General features: G+C 34.4%; 1 protein-coding gene across 4 annotated transcripts in view; it reads left to right on the top strand.

Annotated features, from left to right (window-relative positions):
- LOC120772612 overlaps nucleotides 1-26,904 on the top strand; it is a 133,179-nt gene continuing 106,275 nt past the window's right edge. For 2 of the 4 annotated variants that reach the window (XM_040101338.1, XM_040101370.1), the window contains exons 1-2: nucleotides 1-116; nucleotides 18,046-18,108. The gene's annotated coding sequence lies outside the window, so the exon portion shown is untranslated. The remainder of the gene's footprint in view (nucleotides 117-18,045; nucleotides 18,109-26,904) is intronic. The other 2 variants (XM_040101330.1, XM_040101346.1) reach the window with 1 other exon arrangement.

Below are 26,904 nucleotides of genomic sequence, written 5' to 3' on the forward strand. Positions count from 1 at the left end.
TAAATGCAAACGCACGACACAAGTGTAAAAAAGTAAAGAATTCAGTTGCAGAATTTGTTTATTATAACGAGAATGTGGAAATATTAACGCAACTCAACTCATCAACAGCAATAAAGGTGAGTAGAACGCCAGCTTACTGTTAATTTAATGTGATGCCATCAATAGTTAATGACTTGCAACTAATAAAAAACTTTTGTTCATAAAAATATGTACAGTGAAACTACCCACTATGGACCGTCCTCATAACCAGACAGCTCTTATAACCGGACAAGTTCCATAAACACAACGTTTTCATTAATATTTTCATACAAAACGTTCAGATGACCGGACATGGACACTTTTTTTTAAATATTTCAGTCAAATTATTTCTGACAAACGGACAAGATTTCCTAAAATGTGTCAAGAAAATTGCGTAAAATTTTTATTTCCCGTTTTTTTAAATTCTAACTAATTTTTGATATTTTGTGCCATTGTTTTTAAGAACAATAAGTAAAATCGTCACAGCAAATTGACTTGCGCTGGTGACAAACACAAATTAACACTCACCGATCCAAACGCGGTTAGATCGCCGAAAAAACAGCCTTTGGTCGGAGTCAATTCCGGTACGTAGAACCGGCTGTCGTGGGAATTGAATCCATCGTATGTCCTGCATGCAACGAGTCTCCGCATGATACTGACCACCTCTTTGCATTCCCTACCAACCCCACTCATCTAACACCACCTTCCCTTTGGTCCGAGCCTGTCGAAACAGCACGTTTCCTGAGCCTCCCGTTAGATGACGTCGATGACAACATAGTTAACCCTTACCATCCTAACGGGGACTGATAAACCGTTAAAACAACAACAACTTGCGCCGGTGCCTTGCGCTCAATGGAAACTAATGGGATAATCAGTGGCGTAGCTACAACTTCGAGCGCCCGGGGCCAAGGATGTTCTGCCGCCCCCCTTTATCTACCTACCAACAAGTTTAATGAGGTGGTTCGAACAAAAGTGAATTTTCACAAAATATATTCGATATTAAGTATATAAAATTTAGGAATTAGAAGCCACGCAAATTCTAAAGTTCCAAAATTCTCACAATACGGTTTTTGAGGAAATTGATAGTAAATTTACAAGACATCTTATTAAAAGCTATAGAAAAAAACCCATTTTCACCCTATATCTTGTACACTTTCGACACAATTTGCAGGAATTTTGCCCGAATTGGAGTTTTTAAATACCATTTTTGAAAATTTGGAGAAATAAAAGTATTTGTTAGATTCAAAGCATAGGGTAACTGTGAGAGTGATACGTCGCGACGACGGAGTAAAAATAAAGATACTGTTTTTTTTGTCACTCCTACGTCGCAATGTGTCGCTCTCACAGTTGGCCTTATGCTTCAACTGTGACATATCCATTGGTTTCTCAAAAAGTATTTATTTGAATATTAAAAAACAGCGAAGATCGTTTTGACAAGACGTTGCGCCCGGGGCGACGGCCCCCAACATACCAGCAACAATTATTTGCTTAATAAACAGCTGAGGATTATTTTGTTGTTAACAGCTTGCTATTCATTTCAAATTGATATTCTTAGGTTAGTAGTTGGGTAGATTTGTGTAAAACAAATTTACAATAACAACAATTCCAATTAACCTACTAAATCTATCTTAAAGCCAATACTGATCTTAAGGCACCAGCAATCAAAACAAGCCAGCGGACGAGCAAATTCAATCTCGTTTCCGTGATAGTCAGATTTTTATACGACCAAGAATCTTCCACTAAACTCTTAAGGGGTTAGGGGTAGTCAGAGGCACGAAAAAATGAGAATTTTCAGTATTTTTTTTGCTATTAAATCGTGTTATTTTACAAAAGTAGTAATATGGCATTATTATAGAATGTATTGACTTGAAGTCACCAAAATTAAAAAAAAAATTTAATTTCCAAAGTTATAGTTGTTTGTGTTGACCCAGTTTCAAAAAAGGTACTTGCGGTGACAACCGTAAGTCCTTGGAGATTCATCTAAAATTAATGAGATAGAAAAAATTTGTTTTATAAATAGATAATCCGATAAATTTCGATTTTATAAGACCAATTTACTGTTGATTTTTTCCCAAAAATGTAGACAAAAATTTCCTGCGGCCGCCATTTTGCTAATTTTTGAAAAAAAAATCCTTCGATCAGGCCCGAGTTAATTATGAATTCTAAAAGCTGTATAAATTCATTAAAATCTACTGAGCGGTTTTCGAGTTACAGTTGTCACCAGTTCAAAAAACAAAGTTTTGAGAAAAACGAGTTTAAAGTTTCACCCGAGCGCTTTAAAGTGTCCGAGCTCTCTTTGTTATTTGTCGAATAACTCAAAAACTACTTATTAATAATAATGAAATTTTCAGAGAATATTTTTAAGATATTACACTTAACGAAAATGCAGAAAAAAAAATTATTTTTTGAAAATTCTGGCAGCCCCTAACCCCTTAATTCAAACAAAATGAATTTAAAAAAAATCAAAAAAAATCAAAAAAGGCTCATCTAAAATGGTGCAGTAAACACTAAAACACTTGGGTGTTTGCTTTTAATGAGAAGCTGCTACCAAAGAATTACGAGTTTACACCAATTTCAGTACGTCCACACATATGTGCATACATAAGTATATAATTACAGACATGCAGCATGTACACCATATTCATTTGTATATGCAATGCGCTTGAACACCGCAATTACTTCTCTATACTTGTACTCGTATATGAAGCGAGTGCGCTGTAACAAGCGATTTGCTGAAGTTGCATGACAGAAAAACACAACAGAAAATTACAAAAGAAAAGAAAAATTGGCAACCACAGCAACTTGCCCCGGCCACTTGCATCAGCAACACCGATCAATTTTCGCAAATTGAAGTCAATGTCGCCGCTTTGATGGTGCGACGCGCACACCATGCATTGCACCAACAAATTGTACAATAGCAATATGTGAGCAGTGCAACAAGCGAATGATTATTACCTGCCGAAAAAATGATTGAACACAGCAGTTAAGCGAAATACGAAAGCAGTGTCGGCTGCACAGTGGACCTCTTGCTTTATGTAAATATCTTTCGTTTAAGGCTACTTAATAAGGCAAAGATATCCATTATAAAGATTTTTATCTTCATTTTTATAGGTCAGTTTGTATGATTGCTATATATCGGCTATAACATATATCGGCGGATAACAGCAAAATTTCAGATCGATATCTCAATTCGGATTATATAATATACCATTTCGGATTATATAAATAATAATAAAATGTTAAATTTTACATTTGTACAAAAATTGAAATGCAATTTTAACATTTATTTAGAATTTAAAAAATAAAATCTCGCACATTGAGACGATTAAGATATGTCCTGTCGGTTTGTACGCAAGCTAGAAAGAAACAATGGTTTGGTGTGGTTTGTGGGCCGTTGGAATCATTGGATGGCTGAAATTGAAGCTCGCGATCTCGGCGACATTTGGTTTCAGTTAGACGGCACCACTTCCCACACATCGCATCAATCAATGCGTTTATTGACAGAACACTTCAAGGAGCAGATAATTTCACGTTTTGTGACGGTCGATTGGCCAAGAAGATCGTGTGATATCATACCGTTAGACATTTTCCTGTAAGCGTATTTAAAGTCAAAAGCTTATGCGGAGAATCCCGCCTCGAACGAGTCATTGAAAATGGTACTCAACAGATGGAGCATCTAAGAACGCCGCGGCCAACATTTGAAAGAGATAATTCTCAAAAAAGAATGTTCTTTCGAATGATAAAGAAATCCTCATTAAATTTGAAGTTTCTATGTTTTTTCTTTAAAAATGTTGGGAACCGCGAAAAGAGTTACCCCATATATCTGGAAAATCAAAACAATCCTTATAGGGAGAGTACCTCAGCAAATAGTTAATAACTTTAGAGGGGTCAGAATTCGACTAGTTTACTAAGCGCAGTTTAGTTTTTCAGAAATATACGAGGGTTTCTCTCATCTTAGATTCCGCAGGCTCTCTAATCCACTTTGATTTTGCTCTTGAATTCAGATATTGTTTCAAAGTTTTTTTTAAGTTTTTAAACTATTCCATACAAACATATGCTGGCGTTGGTTAATCCCTCCTCTACGTTTTTTTTGTTCTGTAGAAAAATATTATTTCTTGACTTACCCAGTAAGACTTGTATCTTCCGAAATTGCTCCTAGATATTACACACTCCTTACACACTGTACCACCCCAGTGTGCCTGAGAATATGAATTTGTATGCACAACATTCGGCCTACTTGCAACAAGCCAAGTGAGTTGGACCAATCAACCAACAACAATCTGCGAAGCGAATTGCATTCTCGTACAACTAATCACCTACATACGTACATATGTATGTATGTATGTATACGCTACTATATAAGTATTCAAGGGAAGAGACAAACAGGATAAGCCGTATTAAACGAAAGGAAGCGCATACATATTACAACAACAATCGAGGATATGTTCTGAACAACAGCACTGCCTTCACTCAACTAAACATTCGTTCGATATATGGTTGGCAATCATTGATTCGAGTACATAAATATGTATATGTATGTATGCACTTTTATATAGTTGTATATTATGTAGTTGTAGAAATCGGAAGTGGAATGATTACAAAGAAATACACATATTCATATGTAAGTACAATGCACAGTTCAACATGTTTGCATACATACATACATACATATGTATGGAAATACTTCTATACAAGGTCTTTAAAGAGTGGCAGCAGAGCCCTCGGCCAGAGCGGTCGTCAATTCAGATATGTATGCGATCATATAAATATGCCGCATGCTGTTTGGCTGCACCGGCGTGTTGAACATATTCAAGTACAACGGCAAATCGATTGTCAGATATTAATGTCTGTATGCATGTGCATGAATGCTGTAATGCTTGTAGGTGTGCACATACGTATGTATGTATAAAAATATATATGTATGTATGTACCTATGTTTACGCCTGGCTGTCAGTTGCTGTTAAATATTGCTGTTATTGGCGCTTTAGCAATTGTAAATTCTACCAGTTTTTCATTTGCTCTTTGCGCGCTGATCTTTTTCAGCGATTTTGCAACTTGTTGAGGCGGTTGCACTTTTTCATCTTACTGGTATTCATATGTATATGTAAGTATGTACATATGTATAGATGCAGCTGTTTAACTACATACTTCATACGTATGTAATGGATAGCGTCTATTTGTGTGTTTCAAACCTAACAAAATCGACTTCTATATCTTAAACATATATTTTCGATTGCTTTGGACCACTTTTGGATTCAAAAAGTTTAGTGGAATTGAACTTAACTTATCCCCGCAAAACTAAAACGGATGTGTAAAGTGACGTTGAGCAATACCAAAAGCTCCGTCAGAATCGGGAAGGACTTATCCGAGCCGTTCGATATCAAACGAGGTTTCAGACAAGGTGACAAGACTTGACTCCCATGTCACTGTTGACAGTCATAACTTCGAAGTCGTAGATAATTTCGTCTATCTTTGAACCAGTATTAACATCAACAACAATGTCAGCTTCGAAATCCAACGCAGAATAACTCTTGGCAACAGGTGTTACTTCGGACTGTGTAAGCAATTGAGAAGTAAAGTCCTCTCGCGACGAATAAAGACCAAACTCTATAAGACACTCATTATTCCCGTCCTTCTATATGGTACAGAGGCATGGACGATGCTGAGTCGATGTTACGAGTTTTCGAGAGAAAGGTTTTGAGGAAGATTTATGGTCCTTTGTGCATTGGCAACGAGGAATACCGTAGCCGATGGATCGATGAGCTGTACGAGTTATAGTTCGCATAGTTCAGCGAATTAAGAGACAACAGTTACGCTGGCTAGATCATGTCGACCGTATGGATGAAAACATTTTAGCTCTGAAAGTATTCGACGCACTGCCCGCCGGAGGAGAGAAGAAGAGGAAGACCTCCACTCCGTTGGAGAGATTAGACAGCGATGACGATTAGATTAACTCGGCTATAACCGCATAAGTGATGTCTACGCCAGTTAAGAAGAAGAAGTATTGAAATTATGTATTTAAATAGTATTTCTATAAATGCTATAAATATCGGAAACTCATTAAGCTTCTGAAAATCTCTGTAAACGCACTCCAATCTTCAATACAGTGAAATATTATAGACTATTAAACTTAGAGCTGAACATAGGTGACGTATTCGCCGAGCAGATTTAGCTGAATAACGGCTACGTGTTTTATAGGGTTTCTCGATGGAACTCGTATATTTTTCAAAGTAATATCTTTGCTGAAAATTTCATGATTTCACCCGTTCTACATAGTATAAAAACCCGCCCCATTCGGTACACCTAATATTTATGATCGAAATATTCCGTTGTTATTGCAAGAAAAGTTAACAAAGTATCTAATGATCCAAATGTGATAAATGACCGCATGCATATATGTACTATATACAAATAAAGTATTGGAGAACCTTCTCCTGGCGGTCCTGGCTTTCTTTGCTCACACACCTGCGGCGGATTTGTAGGCGGCGCAAAGCCGTTGAAGACGAGTTGCAGTGAGTTTTTTTCACGTAGGGATCGATTTTAAGCAGGGGTAGGCGGTGTGCATTCACTCCTAAAGTCGAGTGAGTATATTGGCACAGACAGCGCGCTCAAAACGAGTCAATGAATGCAACAACAACGAGAACTTGTGTCACTGCGAAATCCTGCTGACCCAGAGTGAACCGTAATAGACTCTTCGAACTACTTGACCTTAGCAAAGTCATTCTCGCTGCAATTGTGGGCCAGAGTGAATTGTAACATGTTCTTCGACTACTTGGCCCTACCGATGTTCTGACTGGATACTCTGCAATAGTCGCTAAATATTTTGTCGGACGCTTGTTGCCAAATCTGTATGGAGATAGTCGAGGTGGTATCATTTTGTTACTTTCTCCTCAATTTGCCGGATTTTGCAAGAACCTAGCATAGTGATTAGGATTCAGATTAGGTTAGGTTAGGTTAATCTGGTAGGTCAATAAGCCGCGTAAAGACCAGTTCCTTTGCGAAACCAGATGGAGTTCAGTTCCTAGGTCCAAGAGAAGTAGTCATCCTTTACGATGTCTGGCCTTGACTCGAATTTTAACAGACTCAGCGGCTTCACTATCAATAACTCCTTCAGTGTATCATACCGTGGGGTCCACAGATGATTACAGCGTAGTTTTGCCAATGCGGGACAAGTGCACAAGAGATGCTCCATGATTTCCCTGGTGGCCTGGTCTAGACATTTCCTGCAGTCTTCACGACCTGTTAGCCCACCCAGCGGGCGTAAGTCGCCACCTTCTTTACAGTGTTCCTACAGGCTTTTCTATTGAGGAATTTTGTGTACTTCCGACCTACCGCATAGTAAATGACTTTTGCAGTTTTGCACCCAGGTAGCTCGTTTCGGTTGTTAGCCGTTCACCATTCTTGGCAATCTCGTCCACTATTTCATTGCCCTCGATGTCTTTGTGATCTAGCACCCAGTAGAGGTGAATGTGCTTACTTCAGGTAACACTTTCCACTGCTGCCCTGCTTTCCAAGATACATATTGTCAATATGCGTTACGAGGTTGGGATTGAGATTAATTGCATTAAAAAATTTGTGGTAAGCTCAAAATTCTTCGTCGATCTATGGTAATACACTTTTAGAAGTTTATGGGTAACACAAAGAACCAACAGCTGTCCTATCCTATGATCTAATCTAAAGCGTAATTGCCAGTTTATTTAAACATAAAGATTCCTACAATATGTCTAAACACATACATTTTACCACTTTTTAGGAAATTTTTTTTTATGCGACAACAAATTCAATCATTTTAATTTTTTAATATGTATATTGTTATTTGTATTTTGAAATGTACAAAAACATTTTTTTTTGTCGTTTTTTACATTTTTAATATTCAAATATATTTTTTTTTAAATCAAAGTAGTCCCAAAAAAAAAGTAGTTCACTGGTCACTGGTGATAGCGGCTGTTCATGTTGTCTGAAATAAAAAAATCGAATGGATTATTATTCAGTAGTTCTGCGGCTGTCGTCCCTGCCAAATATAATCATTAATTTTAATTAGTAATTTCATTAAAAACAAATGTCGAACATCAAAAAAAAAGTAACGAAAATCTTGTTTTTTCGTTAAAAATCGTTTAAAAAAAATATGAAAATATTTTCGAAAATAGACAATTCTGGTAGGGACGATAACTATAAATGAGTAGAAGAACATATGTAAATTTTAAAGCAATCGGTTGAATACTTTGATTTTAGGACCATGACAGTTTCAGAAAATGATGATTCGAGAAAAATGCGCTGTAAGTTTCAAGAGAGGTAGACAGTCGCTTACGACACGTTGGCGACTATGAGCTGTAACTTATCAAATACTATGAATTTCGGTCTAAATTTTTCACAGCATGTTTTCAATAGGTTTTACTGTCAAATTAAAAAAAAAATCGATTTTTCGAAGTGATTACATGAGAATACCCCCTTAAAGAATTTTAAACAATACTAAACATTGAAGCGAAGAAAAATATACAATCGTAGCTGTCTACTTAAACCCAAGAAATCATACGTTGTTGTTTTTCTTTACACACCCAAGCAAACTCAAAACATTTTTTTGTCAGCATCAAACTTTAACTGTGTGCTAATTGAGTTTGTATGAATAGAGAACTTAATGAGACAATTTAAAACTTCATCGCTTTAGTTAATAGACTCGCATAGATATAGTCTTGGGTAGATACAAAAGCCAGCCTGGTCTTGCAAGAAATTTTTTTGCTTCTTTTAACACTTTTCTCTTAAGAACTATTTAAAAATCACGAATTCTAAATTGCCAAATTATTTATGCCAACATTAAAAAGCAAACAGAAACCACTTAAAGAAATATGCAAAAGCTCCAAAAAATCTCCAATGTTTAAATTATGCAAATTCAAAGTAAATATACATATGTACATATTTACTATACCAGTATTATACACATAAATATGTACATATAAGTAAGTGTGTATGTAATTATGCCCAATAAAAAATTAAAAAAAAAACTGAATATTATAAAATTAAATAACACACCAAATTAATAAATTTTAATAAGTACAAGTGGATAATGAGCCTGAACGGTGGCTGACCAAAACAGACGCGTACAAAAAAATTAAAGAAATTGAAAAAAAAAAACTGAAACTGCAATTTTCACTAAAACAAGTTGATTGCGGGTTAATAAAAATAAGCGCCGCCAAGAAAGAGTAGCTACCACATATGTATGTATACATACATACATATGTACATATGTACATATATCAGTATGAGCGTCAACGCTAGCGAAACGCGTTCATGAGTGACGCACGCATGCGCTAAAATACACTCCGCACCGCTAGTATGAGGATTACGACGAAGCTGGCTTGATGTCTGACCAGCTAAAGCACACATACATACATACATACATACACAGCTGATGGCTAGCTGGCTTGCTAACTAGTTTAGTAGCTGCTAGTTTAAGTTGCCGCTGGACAGCAAGATTGGCGGTAACAATTTATACGCGCATGTAGTAGCTGCCAGCTAACGGTTATAGTGGTGGTGGCCGCAACAACACTGTTTAAAAGCTAATACGTAACGGTGATGGCCATATGCAAACATACATCTGGTATGCATGTAAGTAAGTATATATGTATGTATGTATGTATGTATGTAGCTGCTCCTATTTACGAGTTGGCATATAAAATAGCGGATACTAGCGCTAGTTTTGTAATAAACGGCGGTGCATTATTTTACCCAAAGCAAAGCACACTTGGAATTCGTTGCGGATCAAAAATAAGTAATAAATAATTAAAATTATATACATACATATGTATGAACATATGTACATATGTTCGTATGTATGTATATAATTGATTTTCCTCGAAATTTTAATTAAAAAGATATGCGCAACTGAGACGCTACTTTTGCTGATAGCCAGAGAAGATAAGTATTTAGATTGATTTCATATATGTATGTATATGTATGTCGTCACCTAAAATGCAAAACAACGTATCAACAAAAAAAATTGAAGAAAAAAAATTGAATTTAGTATTTTATTGTTTACGATTCACCACATCGTATTATAGATATAACCAATATATAACCACTTTATAACCAAAACTCAAATTTTGTTTCAATATGGGTCTGTAAACTTATAAAAAAGTGATGTTACGTTATGTTGAATTTTAGGTGACTATATACATACATATGTACATATGTATGTATGTGTGCATATGACCGTTCATACATAACTGTTTATCATAAGTCAAATGTTATTCAATTTTGGTAATAAATACCAAAATCTGTCATTTTGTTAACCCTATAATGCATGATGTCTCATAAACATCACATATTACATACTTATATGTATGTAAGTATGTACATGTGTTTACTCATGACTAATCACAAATTTAATTGACTTTAATCAAATATAAAATGAATAAAGTTTATTTGTGAAGATAAAAATGTAAAAAAAATGAAAAGACACGATATTGCTGATAATTATTTAATCAATACATATACATATACATATGTATGTTTATATATATATGTACATACATATGTATGTATATTCATTTATATATACAAGCTCTTACCACACATTGTAATAACGGTGAATTGCGTATTTTTTATGCATGCACACATAGAAACGCGTTACATTTGTTAACAAATTTATTTGTATTTTACTTGTTTTCTGCTTCATTCGCCAACTCCGTTATTACTTAATACTTTGAAGTAAACTTTATACAGATATAAGTATATTACATTATTAGGTCTACAACTTTGCTTCCGTTTTCCAATAGATGTCTCTAGGGTCAAGCACTGGTCGATTAAATCGTTTTTATATCGATCTTGGACATTTGTGTCAACACTAACCCAACAAAATATTTGTAGAGATCTGTTTGCATCCAAAATTTATTCTCAACTGAAAATGTCACTTTTTGAGTCGAATTCTCGACATTTGCGGGAAATTTTGGTTTTCTTTTTTCACTCTAAGAAAAGTGCGGCTGAGGCTCATCGAATGCTTTCGGATACGTACGCTGAGGCTGTCCTAAGTGAAAGAACATGTCGCGAATGCTTTCAACGTTTTAAGAATGGTGATTATGAATTCGAAGACCGGCATCGTGGTGGAGAAGATTTTCGTAGATACTGAATTGGAAGCATTATTCGACCAAGATGCGTTTCAAACCCAAGCAGAATTGGCCGAATCGTTGCGAGTGACACAGCAAGCCCTATCAAAACGCCTCAAAGCCATGGGGATGATTCAGAAACAAGGAAACTGGGTTCCTTACGCCTTGAAACCAAGAGATGTCGAACGGCGCTCATGAGCTGCTAAAGCCAAGTGAAACCATCGCAGGAGATCGATATCGAACGCAATTGATACGTTTGAGCCGAGCACTAAAAGAAAAACGGTCACAGTACGAGGAAAGACACGATAAAGTCATTCTCCAGCATGACAATGCTTGGCCTCAAAAGGTAATGCAGGAATTTTTCCTTCATTATTATTCTTAGTTTATACAAAGAATTATTTTTCACTTTTTAGTTTGATATGCTTTAAAAGCGTGTTTTTTAGTTTTTTTAAACTATATTTATTGACACACAGAGTTACTATCGTCAATTGGATATCTCACAAATTGACCGAAATTTTCGATAAAAATTCAACTGTAGATACTGGAGTCCACACATTCGGTCCCCAGGGGCTTGAACAGTTTTGGTCATAAGGTAACATACTCTAAAGCCATCATTCGAGCAAAGTTTTATCCTGTTCTATTAATTGCTTCTTGATTTTTGTACTGGAAAGAGAAAGATTTAACCTAAAAGTGGGCTATGTATAAGGTCTCCGATGCATCCTTTTGGGTCTTACAAACTTCGGCGCAAACTTTAATACAATGTTGTGGATATAGAAACATACATACATATGTACATTAGAGTGATTCAAAAAAAAAAATTTTTTTTTTTTCGTTTGGTACTCGGAAAAATAGGTTCCTAGACACCTCTACGAAAGCCTCTCAAAACATGAGTTTTTAATTGTAACGGGAAGGTCCTCCTACAAACAGTTTTCTATTTTTTCTTATTATCAGATAGAAAAATTTATATCTCGCTTCCAACTACTTGAAAAAATATCTTGTTAATTAGGTTTTGTAGGAAATTGAATGCTCTACAAAAAAGGTACATTATGATTTTTTCGTAAACCCAACCGTTTAAAAGATATTAACGGTTGAAGTTTGATTATTTTTGGGAAAATTTTTTATTTCTTATGAATTTTATAACTCAATGAAAAAAAAATTATTATGAATGATGAAACTTATAGGCTTTCTTAGAGGTGTCTAGGAACCTATTTTTCAGAGTACCAAACGAAAATAATTTTTTTTTTGAATCACTCTAATGTACATACATATAATAAAGTTATCTAATTTGTTCAAAGATGATTTCAAGATTTTTATTTAAGACTTCTAAATTCTTGAAAGTAGTTTGTTAAAACAATTTTATTTTAATATTTTTTGTTTTTGATTTGTGCACTTTATATTTGTCAAATTTTTTGCCTTGTATACACATTTCTTTTATCATTAATGGAATGTAAAGCTCGTAAACTCGTGTAATTATTATTTCAACCAATCATGACTCGGTATAATTATGTTCTTATTAGTGTTGTTGTTGTAAATAAAAATCGTGTTGTATGTAGTATGTTTTTATTTGCCTAATAGATATTTTGGCTGCCCTTACTGCACACATATCCAATTTTACAAATATATTATCAAATAAAAATATATGAGAACCCTGTAGGAAAATTTGGGAAATATTTGTAAGTACAAAAGTTTAGGTGATTTAAAATACTTTATTTTTTATTTTTTTTTTCTTTGAAAGACTTACATTTTCCTTAATAGTATATAAGTTCGATCGAAAACAACCTTTGTAAAATAAATCGATTGAAGTAAAAAACAAAAAAAATAATTTTGTGCCTTGGATAGTCGATGAGCATGAAATTTAGTATTCTTAAGTGAGGCTCTTGAGAATTCTAAAAGAAAAATTTAACTTATTTTTACCATTACCGTTTACTAAATATTTGTTTTTCGACATGCTTCCACACCAGCAAATGTAATTCATATTTCCATGCATTTGCACCATTTTTCCAGCACCACAACTCGTCTCTACCAGGTATGTTGTCTGCTTTTTAATATAGTCGCTGTCTCATGATGGATGAGCATGTGATAACTAGCGGTCAAACGCGTTTTTGTCTATTGTTGGTTTTCTCCACTATCTGTGCGATGATCGATATGATTCAGGCTTAACTACACTCGTATATACTTACATAATAGCGCAACGTTATTTTATTATTATTATTGGATTTGCAATACAAATTTCGTTCACTGACTGACAAGTAGAGAAATAAATGTTGAAAAAACCACGATCATTTGTTGACTTGAATGGCTTGTGGCTAATAGCTTCGAATGACGTGAGTCCGCCTTTTTATCAGTGTCTAAGTCTTAATTTGTTCAAAATTCTGGCTTGTTTCCATTTGTTTTTGTCTTTCTTTTCTATTTTTAGTTATTTGCGTCTTCACAGTAATTACTAATTGCTTGCAAACTTAAGTGCGTTGCGAGCAATTTCGTGTATCATTAAAATAAAAAATTACCTGAAATTAAAATTCTAGCTTGACTCTTTGACTGAAGTTCACTTTCATTAGAGATCACTGGATTAGCTTGTAGCATTAAATTTGTTGCTTGAATGTAATTTTCGTTGACTTCAACTTCAATGAAAAAGGAAACTATTTTATATTGCTTAATATTACATTTTTTTTCGGTATTTTATAATTTTAAGGGGTTACATGGGTTTCCTCTGGTAAAAAACAGCCTCTTGCAACATTTTTTTTCTCATATAAAAAAATAAATATTTTATTAGAATTTTTTATTGTTATAAAGATACACTATTAACAAAGAAATTCGGTAATTTTTGGAAAAATAAAATATTTTATACTCGGAAAGAGACGCCATTTTATAACTCCTTACAGAGATAAAGTATAAAAAATACGTGTTTTAGTGGAAAATTCACGTAGAACTTTGTTAAAACCAAAAAAAAACTAGAAAATTAGATTTTTGGCAAACATTTTTACAAAAAAAAATGAAAATCTCGCGACCTTTTTATTTTTATTTTTTTAAATAGTTGTAATCAAAAAAATTCTTCGTCCAAGTTTTTAGGAATTTTATCTCAAAGATCTGTGTAAAATTTCATGAAGATCGGTTTAGTAGTTCTCGAAAAATCTTGCTAATCGACTTCAAAAATACAGTTTCGAAAAACACTACTTTAAAGACGGCGTACTTAGCCTACTCGGATCAATTTGAAACCCGTAAACCCATGTAACCTCTTAAATTAAAACTGGAATGATGTTGAACTTAATGTTTGGTTTTGTGGAAGAATTACGAAATATTAGAATATCGAATGTTTAAATTTCAGATAATTGTGATGAGATATTATTCGAGATGCTTCCATCTATTGATATTTTGACCGTAGATTTGGCCTCTGACTTTATAAATTAAAATTGACTTAGAGCAATTAAAGTTTTTCCGTACAATTTTTCGAGTTTTTAGTCTTTTATATTCAATTACTTGTACTAGTCCACATTTTCATTAACATCTGCTGTTACAAAATTCACTTCCAAATAACAGTATTTTTTCAAAACCCCCCCTTACACAAAAGACTAAACCGAGCCTATGTTTTGTGACATCTGGAGCACACGATCTTAAAGTCAATGTTAGAGTCTCACTCTCTCTATATTCGAAAATAACAATCTAAGCTCTAAGCGATTTCGCGTAGTAAATCCTAGCGATAGAGTTGTCATGTTTTACACAATGAGTGATTTATATATGAATGTATGTACTTATATCTGAACTAGAGGTTTTTGGATGGCAAAAGCTCGTGTCTTCTCACTACACATCAACAAAAACAGTCAAAAGGACGTGTCTTTTTTAGTTTTCCTGTGTCTACATATACATACATACTTATCTGTCGATTGAGGATCTATAAATACAAAAAAGAACTCTCACTGACAGATTGACCTTAAATTTGTTATTTTTGACTCGACTTCTCTCCACTAAATTGTTTTGTATAAAATTTCGACTTTTTAAATTAACTGAAAACGATTTCTATAAGTGTTAAATAATATGACAAACAAAGTGAATGTGGCGACAAAATCACGTAATCACAACAGCGACAAAAGCAACAATAACTATTCGACCAACGCATCTAAAAAAATGCAACAATTGCAACAGCAATTGACCATATAATCGATAATAACAATAAAAACAACAAACCCACTAGCAAATATGCAGCGGACGTAACGAAATATCACAACAACAACACCTACAAGAAAATCCAATAAAAATTACAATAGCCGTAAATAGTAAACAACAGTTGCAGAAATAAACTCAACTCGAACGTACAAATAAACAAAGTGTTGACTCGCAAGTTGCAAGTGAGGCTTTTGCTGCAGCTCGTCGTCATTCGCCGACATTCCACCGAAATCCAGCACACAACTACAACAATGTTCAAAACACTTTAGAGCTTGTAAATATTTAGCTATGGCAAAACAAATAAATTTTTTGGTCTGACCGAGTGAATGGCTGTCCACTCGAACTCAGCTGGTTAGTTCAGCATTCGTCGCGGCGCAAATGCGCACTGGAGCAACAATGTTGACGCCGACAAGCAGCTTAGCCAACTCCACCTGTTAGCGGCTAGCAGTGAGACTAGACTCAGCAAAACGAGTCGGGAGTAGCTTTCGGATGCGGCGCGGTGACCGAGGTTTCAAATTAGTTTCTCAGGCCGAAATGTGTTTGCAAACGGGTTGAATAATTCCCTAAAATCCACAGCGATACATACATATACATATATGTATATATGTTCATATTTATGTATACATACATATGTATATTTGTTTATTTATTCTAAGCATTGTTTGCGCGAAAAGCACGATCACTTTACTCTTTGTTCCAGCACGTTGTTACTGATTGGTTTTCGCGCTTGCGTCTAATACCAGATATTGCTCAGTTACTCGTTATAATTGTGAATATGCAAAAGAGGCTACAACTTATGAGGTAATTAAAGAAGAACGTTAAAACCACTTGCCTTCCGGCGCCAAGAGTTTGACACAAATTCTGGTTAATCATCGAGGCAGCGAAACGAGTCCCACGGCACAGCGGGTGATAGCAGTGAGATGGAGCTAAATGCTGTGTAAAGTGAGAAGTGCATATGTTTATATCATATACTTACATATGTCTGTTGTCGTATATACATATGTACCAGAGAACTGCATCGAGTAATAAAATTGTGTTCATAATCGGGTATTGATCCGTTACTCTGTCTGATTCTGTCAATTCGATTCATGTACACGAGTCGAACCGTTTGTCTACAAATCAGCGACAGAGAACAACTTTGAATCATTAGCGATCAACTTATATCTGATTTGTTTATGAACGTTCGCATTAGCAGAAAATACCCGAAATGATGCATACTTATGCTTCAATGATTGAAATGATCGACAGCGTTCGGTTTGTAAATCATCGCCTAATCGTAACGATATGAACTGACATGATACGATTGGAACCGAAGCCAGCCATACCGTTTACTCGAACGTGATTGCCGAAGAACAGATTGTTCGTGTTACATCAAATCAGTTGACGCTGGCGGGTATATTGCGAATTGATCAACAATGTTGTCTATGATGAACTGAATTGGTTTCATTGTGTTTTTCGCACGAGTGTTTGTTCTGATTTAATCGTGCTCGTTGCAGCTCTCTGATATGTACGTATATTTGCAATATATAGTAAGGAAGTGGAATTTTCGAAATTAAAAGTTTTTAGTACTTTAATCAGGAGTATCGAATAAATGAAAATGGTGCCCTTATATTGCCAGCAAGTTGCAAAATAATACCAACTAACACTACAAACGCATGTAAAGCAACAACACAAACTCGGCTTTGTTTCGCGGTTCAACAAGGTAGGTTCAACATAAGTGACTGGAAATAAACAAACGTTTAAAATCCAAAACTTTCATAATACTGTCCACAAAGAATAAGCATATGTAGGGGACTGAGCGTTTATCGCTTACATAAACTTGCCTAAAAAACCGATTAACTTAAAAAATAGAAACCGAAAATTTTGCAGCGATTTTATGATCCTCGCTTGTTTAATATCAGAACAAAACCGATCATCTTTCACATACTATGCTTAACCGCCACTTGTGTTAGATAAATAGAGTTCTTGAATCTCTGTAGACATTTATAAACGATTTTCTCATTGTATACGATGCTGTTTGAACCTATACTCATTGAGGAATACAGTTGTTACTGTTCCATCTTATTAATGACTCAGTTAGTAGTTGTCAGTTCTGTAAGGGACCTCTCTCGCAGCTTGACGTGCTTTTCAAAAACTGAGTTAAGCTAAATTAAGTTAAGTTCCTCTCTAATCAACTTTTTCCTTAAAAAAGTAAGGAACCTGCAAATGGATCACCTTTTATATATATGTATGTACATATATTAGAGTGATTCAAAAAAAAATTTTTTTTTTTCGTTTGGTACTCGGAAAAATAGGTTCCTAGACACCTCTAAGAAAGCCTATAAGTTTCATCATTCATAATAATTTTTTTTCATTGAGTTATAAAATTCATAGGAAATACAAAATTTTCCCAAAAATAATCAAACTTGAATTGTTAATATCTTTTAAACGTTTGGGTTTACGAAAAAAACATCATAGACCTTTTTTGTAGAGCATTCAATTTCCTACAAAATCTAAGGAACAAGATATTTTTTCAAGTAGTTGGAAGCGAGATATAAATTTTTCTATCTGATAATAAGAAAAAATAGAAAATTGTTTGTAGGAGGACCTTCCCATTACAATTAAAAATTCATGTTTGGAGAGGCTTTCTTAGAGGTGTCTAGGAACCTATTTTTCCGAGTACCAAATAAAAAAAAAAATTTTTTTTTTTAATCACTCTAATGTAATTACATATGTATATATAAGTATATATCGTCTCCAGTTTATAAAACTCTCTTTTTTCAATTTGTAGACATTGGAATTGGCGGTGTGTTGACTAGGTTTGATGTTATTGCAAGTGAAATGAACGTCGTAAGTAAGTCTAATATTTTATTCTAATTTTGCGAATTTTTTTAAGACCATGTTTTTTTGCTTGCAAGAAGTAGTTACTTGATGATTTCAATTGCTAACCAAACTGGTTATTTCGTCGCTTCAAAAACGTCGACTAATGATAGACTAGCTATAGTAGAATAGAGATCAAACTAAGATCAGAAAAGGTTCGAATTAACAACCGAGAAGATGAAATTCTTTCTAATATACAATATATTGAGTGAAATGAATATGATGTTTGAGAATAATTTGATTTTTGGAAGAGCTAATTATACCCTGAACAGGGTATATTAAGTTTGTCACGAAGTTTGTAACACCCAGAAGAAATCGTCGGGTACCCTCTAAAATATATATATAAATGATCAGTATGTCGAGCTGAGTCGATTTACCCATGTCAGTCTGTCTGTCTGTCTGTATATATACGAACTAGTCTCTCAGTTTTTCAGATATCGTTTTGAAATTTTGCAAACGTCATTTTCTCTTCAAGAAGCTGCTCATTTGTCGGAACGGCCGATATCGGGCCACTATAACATATAGCTGCCATACAAACTGAACGATCGGAATCAAGTTCTTGTATGGAAAACTTTCACAGTTGACAAGATATATTCACGAAATTTGGTATATGTTATTTTCTGAGGCAACAATGTAATCTCCGCAGAAATTGTTCAGATCGGTTAACTATAGCATATAGCTGCCATACAAACTGAACGATCGGAATCAAATGCTTGTATGGAAAACTTTCACATTTGACATGATATATTCAAGAAATTTGGTATATGTTATTTTCTAAGGCAACAATGTAATCTCCGAAGAAATTGTTCAGATCGGTTAACTATAGCATATAGTTTCCATACAAACTGAACACATAGTTACTAACAGAAATGCACCTGTGAAGGGTATTTAGCTTCGGTGCAACCGAAGTTAACGTTTTTTCTTGTTTTTTTTTTATTTAAACGTCATTCGAATTGCAACTAGTTACAAAAGTACTAACAAGCAATATTTATCATAATTTATAAAAATAATAAACCAATAAAAGCTCTATTAAGAAGCTTTTAACAAAAACTAAACTTTGTATTAAAAATTAAAAATGTATTAAAAACTAAATCTAATGAGAATTAATAATAAACAGATTAAACAGTTTTAGATTCTCTTTTATTTTTTGCTCTTTTGCTGTTAAAAATTTGACAAATGCCTTCTTCTCGCATTATGAGCTGCGTGTGATTGAATAAAGTTTTTAAATTAAAGATTTCAACAACATGTTTGTTTTATGTTTCATCATTGTTATATGCAGTTCAAGGTCAAGGGGTTAATTAGAAGGGCACATTCATACTATATACTCGTATACCCATCGAATCATTTTTAAATTTATTAAGAATGTATGCTGACTAACAGATTAAGCACTTAAAAAGAAAAAAAAATGGTGTTCTTAAATGTTATATCGAAATATTCTGATTATTTGTTTACTAAATTGGCGAACTTGACGGAGAGTTGTCACAGAAAATAACAGCAAACTGTAGAGTTTTAAATTTATAAGAAACTTCTCCATGCAGCTCACAACTCTAGAAGAAGCTCGCACCAAACAGCTGTGACTATTTTGCAAGTACAAGCTGCATTTTAGCAAAAATATAATTATACCATAACGGTGAACAATGCACCAGCAAGAGGCATCTATACAAAACAAAAACTAACGAATGCAAATACAACAAATACTTGCATTAATGAACTCATAAACTCGCCATTGACCACCAACCGTGAGCAATTCTCACCGCTACTGTGATGTGCAAGCGGCTTTGTGTTAATTAACGGTATGCCTTCAGCGATTACTGATTACCGGTGAGCACCGGTGCAATAAAGCGACGATATAAAAACAAATACAAACAAGTATTTGGAATGATAAAAAACGTGAACTTATTGAGTCCAAGTAAATATGTACTTACATATGTACATACATATGTACGAGAATCACTATGTAATTAAGCGCCATTAATTTTTAAACAGTTTGTATAAAAATAAAACTTGAACTTCTTAATTAATTACAGATAGAAAAACATGTGTTATGAGAAAAACCCGTTATAAACATATAAATTAAAAGAAAGCAATAAAATAATATTATACAATATTTGAAGACTAGAATTGTTTAGGTAGATTACTACACATTCTAATATATACAAATAAACGATTAGAGACATATGGAGAAACTTAGATTTTTATAAATGTAAATCCATTAGAGACGCTATAACCCTTTGCTCCCAGTTAATGATTACTTGGTATAATGATTACTTGGTCATGGCAAGCGAGTCTCTAATTGACACACACATGTGAATAATGTGTGTTACCAGCGTCACTCTACTGCCTACACATGCTGTGCTTTCTTTACAAACAAACAAACATACAATATTCACAAAGCAAACTAATTACTCGCTAAATAAACGGTCCTAATGCCCTATTTGTAAATACTGATGCGCTTTTAATGAACTGTAAATTGTGCGGCTTAGAGTGACTACTTTCTGGAGCACAGAAACAAATACATAAGTATGTATATGCATGAATATTAATATATATTTGCAATCGTATTTGCTAATTAACGCTTTCGCTAATTACTAGTTAGCGCTTATAAAAGATTCCATTTCGCCACAAAGTAAAGCTTAATTTTAGACGGCCTTTGTTGGTTTTCCCCAAGGACAAATGCGAATAAAGCAAGTAAAGTAAAGCAAGTAATGTTATACGCTACAAGGAATATTTTGAGTTGGATTATCTTATTAATATTTTCACTTTCAACAGTATGCTCTTTTACAAACTAACATTGCTTCTATAGCAGTATTTTTCTTCGCAGAACACTCTATATCTTGCTATAGTAAGTTTCGCTTTTTTGAAAACTGCTTGGTGAATCTATTAATAAGTCAATATGCTAATTTTTCTCACCATCGGGCGCTGTTCAGGGTTTAAAAATCAGGTAAATGCGTAAGGCGAATATATACGTATATTATATAATTAATTGATTAGATGTTCATATATATAATGCGAAATTCCAGCAATTAAGCAAATCACCCAATTGCACACATTAACCGTTTAATTGATTCCCAGCTTAATTATATGAAATATGAACTATTAGGCAAGTGCAATTAAGCGACAAATACAACGTTGAAAAGTCACCAACGAACTTTATCTCAGTTTGGTACTGACTGAAATACTACGTAAATCCTTTCAATGAATTTCCTATTTAATTTTGTAAAGATATTTGAATAACTGTATAAATAAAGATAGATCTGCATAGTATGAATAAACTCTGCCCTCAAATGGATAAATACTTATGTATATGTACTTAAGAGAGGGAAGATATGATTTCAGGAGCAGGAAGCGTAGAGAGAAGAAAAGCCACTTTGAAACTATTAATAAGTCTAGAAGCCAGTTATTTTCAACTTTTTACTTTGTTACCATTAAGTATTTGTCTTCAATATTTTCTTTGTAAGAAAATTGCATATAAAATAGAGCTTTGTATATACGAATATTTTTTATCAATGTTCAATGCTATTTTCCCGAAGCCATAAATCCGTTTGTCTCATTTACTGACAGTTCAGAAATTCCCTTCCTTTATACGAGGTGTGTTCAAAAAGTATTGCGACAGTTTGCTGACAGTTTTCTTCGATTGCAGGGGCGTGGTGCATTATGAGTTCCTGCCACAGGGAAGAACGGTCAATAAGGAATATTACCTGCAAGTTATGCACAATTTGCGCGAAGCAATCCGCCAGAAACGCCCGGATTTGTGGAAGAACAAAAATTGGCTTTTGCACCACGATAACGACCCTGCTCACACATCGTTGCTTGTGCGCGACTTTTTGGCCAAAAACAACACACTAATGATGCCGCAGCCACCGTATTCCCCAGATCTGGCCCCCTGTGACTTTTTCTTGTTCCCTAAACTGAAGAGGCCCCTGAAAGGACGACGTTACGCTTCTCTTGACGAGATAAAGACGGCATCAAAGGAGGAGCTGAAGAAGATAAAAAAAAAATGATTTTTTGAAGTGCATCGAAGATTGGAAAAACCGTTGGCACAAGGGGGTCTTGGGGATTACTTTGAAGGGAACAAAATAGATATTCATGAATAAATAAATAATTTTTGAAAAAACACAAAATTCGCGATACGTTTTGAACACACCTCGTAGATAGTTCAGATAACATTCTTTGCAGAACTTAAAATGAGAAGTAAACAACTATTGGAGTTTTGCTGTAATCATGAATTTTTCCACTGAAAAAAAGTATTGGGTTCATCGTTATCGATACATTTAAAAATCAGCTAGTTTTGGAGTATTCATTCTGGTGTGACTTTTAAGAATTTTTGTTATTTATTAAAATTGATAATTTTGACTCATTCTTCACAATAGTCTCTAAGATTTAGCATCATTACTGAGTATATGTTTTTTTTTCAGAGTTCTTTAAGTTTTCGATCTCCGCGCAATTGTGTGTATTCTTAAAAACTTTTGTAGAGTTGGGCATAATGAGTATTCAGTAACCATATATTTGGAAATTGTGCATTGTCGGGTTTAAGTGCCGAGTTATCGCCACTTTCGGTACGGATACTATCCAACACCAGAAAATGGTTATGTGCAGGATGACTTCTAGCTCATATGCAGCCGCAAAAACTTATTATTACAAGATTTCTGAATGATTCTTGCGCGGGTGTGTCAGTAGATAGTACCCTGACAGAACAGTTCGCACGTGCATATGTCTATATCACTAATCTTTGTGGCAAAACGTTCTACCCAACTGTGCATCGATATCTGCACGTTACTGCAATTCTACCAGTATTAGCTGCTCCCAGTGAAAGACCATTTTCGACTCTTTGCAGGCTGAAAATTTACTTGTGGAATGCGATTATAAAGATATTGATGTTTCGAGCGAAGAATTTTTGAACATCACGGCTTTACAGCTCAGAAGACTAGATATCGTTTTATGAGCACTTTTTGCATTCGCGACAAATTTTGTTCAGTTGAGAAGTCAATATAATTTAAAGATTAACTCACGTAGTGCAATAGAAAAATATACGTTGGCAACATTAACTAGTTTAATTTCTCCCATCCGTTGTTTAACATGATTCAAAATTTGAAGTGAAACCACCCCTGAAATTTGTTTTCGCGTACGCCGCTGGTCATCAGCATAGTTAGTTTTATGGAACAGTTGATCTTATCGATGATTGCGTTTTGCGTACTCCCGCTGCATATATTAGCAAGTTGTAGAAATTATAGTGGTTACCTAACAGATACCAGCAGTTATTGTTTAAGTCAATTTTGAGACAGAATCAGAACCTAAAGAAGTAAATGAGTTCGTAGCGTATGATCACATTCCTCTGTTAATTCAATAACTATTGTGAGCGTAATCTTACTATCTTAATGCGATTAAAAATCAATAAGGCTAGACACGAAAGATACACATTTAAATAAAATTGTGAAAGCATGAAAGTGCGATGCAAATACCTACATACATACGTATTACATATGAGTTCGTGTGGCTTTACATAAGCTCAAGTATGTGCAATAACTACTAATATGGACGACTACACAGCTCAAATAGTATCGTGAGAGTCAATAAGTAAGAGTCAATGCTGCGCGTTCGCAAATGGGATTTTTTACTTGAACCAAATTTAAATATGTACTCTGCATGCTTGTACATTGACTTTTGCAATGCACTGTATGTGCGCATAGTTGACTTGGTGTTGATTACAAATTTGTTATATTTTTACATTTTACCTTTTTTAGAGCTCAAGTAGTTTAAGCGTTGCCTAGCTATGCTGCGCTTAAAAGGTAAATGAGCAGCGGCCGAATAGTAAGAAAAAAACAAAAACAAAAACAATCATTTACAAAAATAGTTTAAAAAAATTTAAGAAAAAACAACCAAAAAGAAAACAACAACACATGTGGCACCATTCACGTAGCTAAATGCAATAAACTCTTCGAAAAAAGCTGCAAAAACGCAAAGCATTTTTTACTGTTGCTGCTTGCACAACCGATTTAAGTGAAAAAAATATAAAAAATATGAAAAATAAAAAAAAAATACTGCCATCTAATGGCGACTTGCCATAACTGGTTACTTTTACTAGTTGATGGCGGTGTGAACCGACAACAACAACATAAGCAAAAGTTCACTTAGTTATAATACAAAAACAAAATGACAAATTGCATTTCACTGCACTCACACGAAAACAAAAAGAAATTACTTTTTACAGCAATTACGATGTTGGCTCTCAGTGCGATTATGTTGTTGCTGGTTTTGCGTTTTTTTCTCAAAGCTGTTTACTGCGCGCTACTTAACTGCTGTTAAACTAATAAGTATATTTATTAATTTATTAGCTGTGCGCAACTACCGGCAGGCGCATGTCACCGCCAGCTTGGTAGCCATTCGCTCAGTGCATACTAGTGGCAGTCACTCACTCACTCACTCCGTCACTCAGCGTAGCAGGCAGTCATTTGAAAATGGATTCGACAGCGCAGCAATAAAGCATGGGTACATAATATGTATGTATGTAATTTTTATACTCTCGCAACAAAGTTGCTAAGGAGAGTATTATAGTTTTGTTCACATAACGGTTGTTTGTAAGTCCTAAAACTAAAAGAGTCAGATATAGGGTTAAATATACCAAAGTGATCAGGGTGACGAGTAGAGTTGAAATCCGGATGTCTGTCTGTCCGTCCGTCCGTCTGGCCGTCCGTCCGTGCAAGCTGTGACTTTAGTAAAAATTGAGATATCATGATGAAACTTGGTACACGTATTTCTTGGCTCCATAAGAAGGCTAAGTTCGAAGATGGGCAAAATCGGCTCACTGCCACGCCCGCAAATGGCGAAAACCGAAAACCTATAAAGTGTCATAACTAAGCCATAAATAAAGATATTAAAGTGAAATTTGGCACAAAGGATCACATTAGGGAGTGGCATATTTGTACGTAATTTTTTTGGAAAAGTGGGCGTGGCCCCGCCCCCTACTAAGTTTTTTGTACATATCTCGGAAACTACTATAGCTATGTCAACCAAACTCTATGGAGTCATTTCCTTCGGCATTTCCATATACAGTTCAAAAACGGAAGAAATCGGATAATAACTACGCCCATTTCCCATACAAAGTTTATGTTGAAAATCACTAAAAGTGCGTTAACCGACTAAGAAAAAACGTCAGAAACACTAAATTTTACGCAAGAAATGGTAGAAGGAAGCTGCACCCGGTTTTTTTTTTTTAAATTGAAAATGGGAGTGGCGTCGCCCACTTATGGACCAAAAACCATATCTCAGGAACTACTCTACCGATTTCAATGAAATTCGGTATATAATATTTTCTTAACACCTTAATGACATGTACGAAATATGGGTGAACTCGGTTGACAACCACGCCTTCTTCTAATATAACGCTATTTTGAATTCCATCTGATGCCTTCTCTGTATAATATATATGTACATACATTATCATATAATCAATGATGATAGCGGAATAAAACTTTACACAAATACGGTATTTGAAAAATATGTAAATGAGGGATAATGAAATCTCGATTATCACTTTATCATGCGAGAGTATAAAATGTTCGGTGACACCCGAACTCAGCCCTTCCTTACTTGTTTTATGTTGGCAGCGTTGTAGACACTGAAAATTTTTTTAAGTAAAGGATATAGCTCTTAACCCTGAGCTTTTGAAGTGATTGAAAAATAGTCAGTTTTGAGAGAATTCAGCGCGATCTGGCTTGAACATTCTGCGAGTTTCAATAAAAACTTATTTCATTGAGCTTATTTGCATCAAGCTTATGTAATAGTAGTGGAAGTTTGAAATTTTGTATAATTTTTCATGATTTCGCCAGAGTCTGACAATCATTTTCAGCGAGTTTTTCCTCAAATTTCCGCTGCGTCAGCATCAGCGTGTCTTCTATTGACGCATTACTTATATTATTTGCTAAATTACAATTTACTCTTTGATAATTACCACTAGTATTTGCATTGCTTTAAAAACGATGCTTGAAGAACCGCTCGTTATGAGTATGACAACAAAAAAAAAAAGAAATATATGCGTAAAAAAGTAAAGTAAAAAGTAAAGTCATGTAATTGAGTCACATTCAACTTCAGAAATAAATTACAATTGCGATGTAATTATTGATAGTACCTGACAGCATTTTATTAACATCGAGTCGGTTGATAAGGAGTTTAGTATACTTGGCGTACCTAAGATTGGTTGTGGTAAGCTCTGTGTGGCAAGACACATCATTCTGTTGAATCGAAATATTTATAAAACAAAAATGTTTCTGTAGACGCAATTTTTGGTTTAAATAATTGCCTTCGTTTCAAAATCTTCATAGAAATTTCATACTATGAGAATTCATATGGACTATATCGTCAACTAAAATGCAAAATAACGTACTTTCACTTTTCATAAGTTTATAGGCGAAAGAAAAACGATCACATTGCTACAAAATTTGAGTTTTGGTTATAAAATGGTTATAAAATAGGTATTATATCAAACAGCGATTTTCGAACTTTTTTTGATGAAACGCTAGTTCTCATTTTAGATTACAATATACACTTCTAGCTGATAACAAGTAATTTTACCTTTACCCAAATATGGCGACCAACGCTTTAGTCCCTAAAAAGCTCTTGTAAAATATACACTGGATTACTAGATACCAACATTCTTAATATCGAAGAGTCACTGTCAAAATGATATATTTATGATTACGAAAATGTTAATAACATTTAGATATGAAGACCGCTGGTGCCAGTAGTATTGATGATAGTAAAGAAGAGAATATAT

Source organism: Bactrocera tryoni, chromosome 1 (assembly GCF_016617805.1).
Source record: "Bactrocera tryoni isolate S06 chromosome 1, CSIRO_BtryS06_freeze2, whole genome shotgun sequence".
Taxonomy (NCBI): domain Eukaryota; kingdom Metazoa; phylum Arthropoda; class Insecta; order Diptera; family Tephritidae; genus Bactrocera; species Bactrocera tryoni.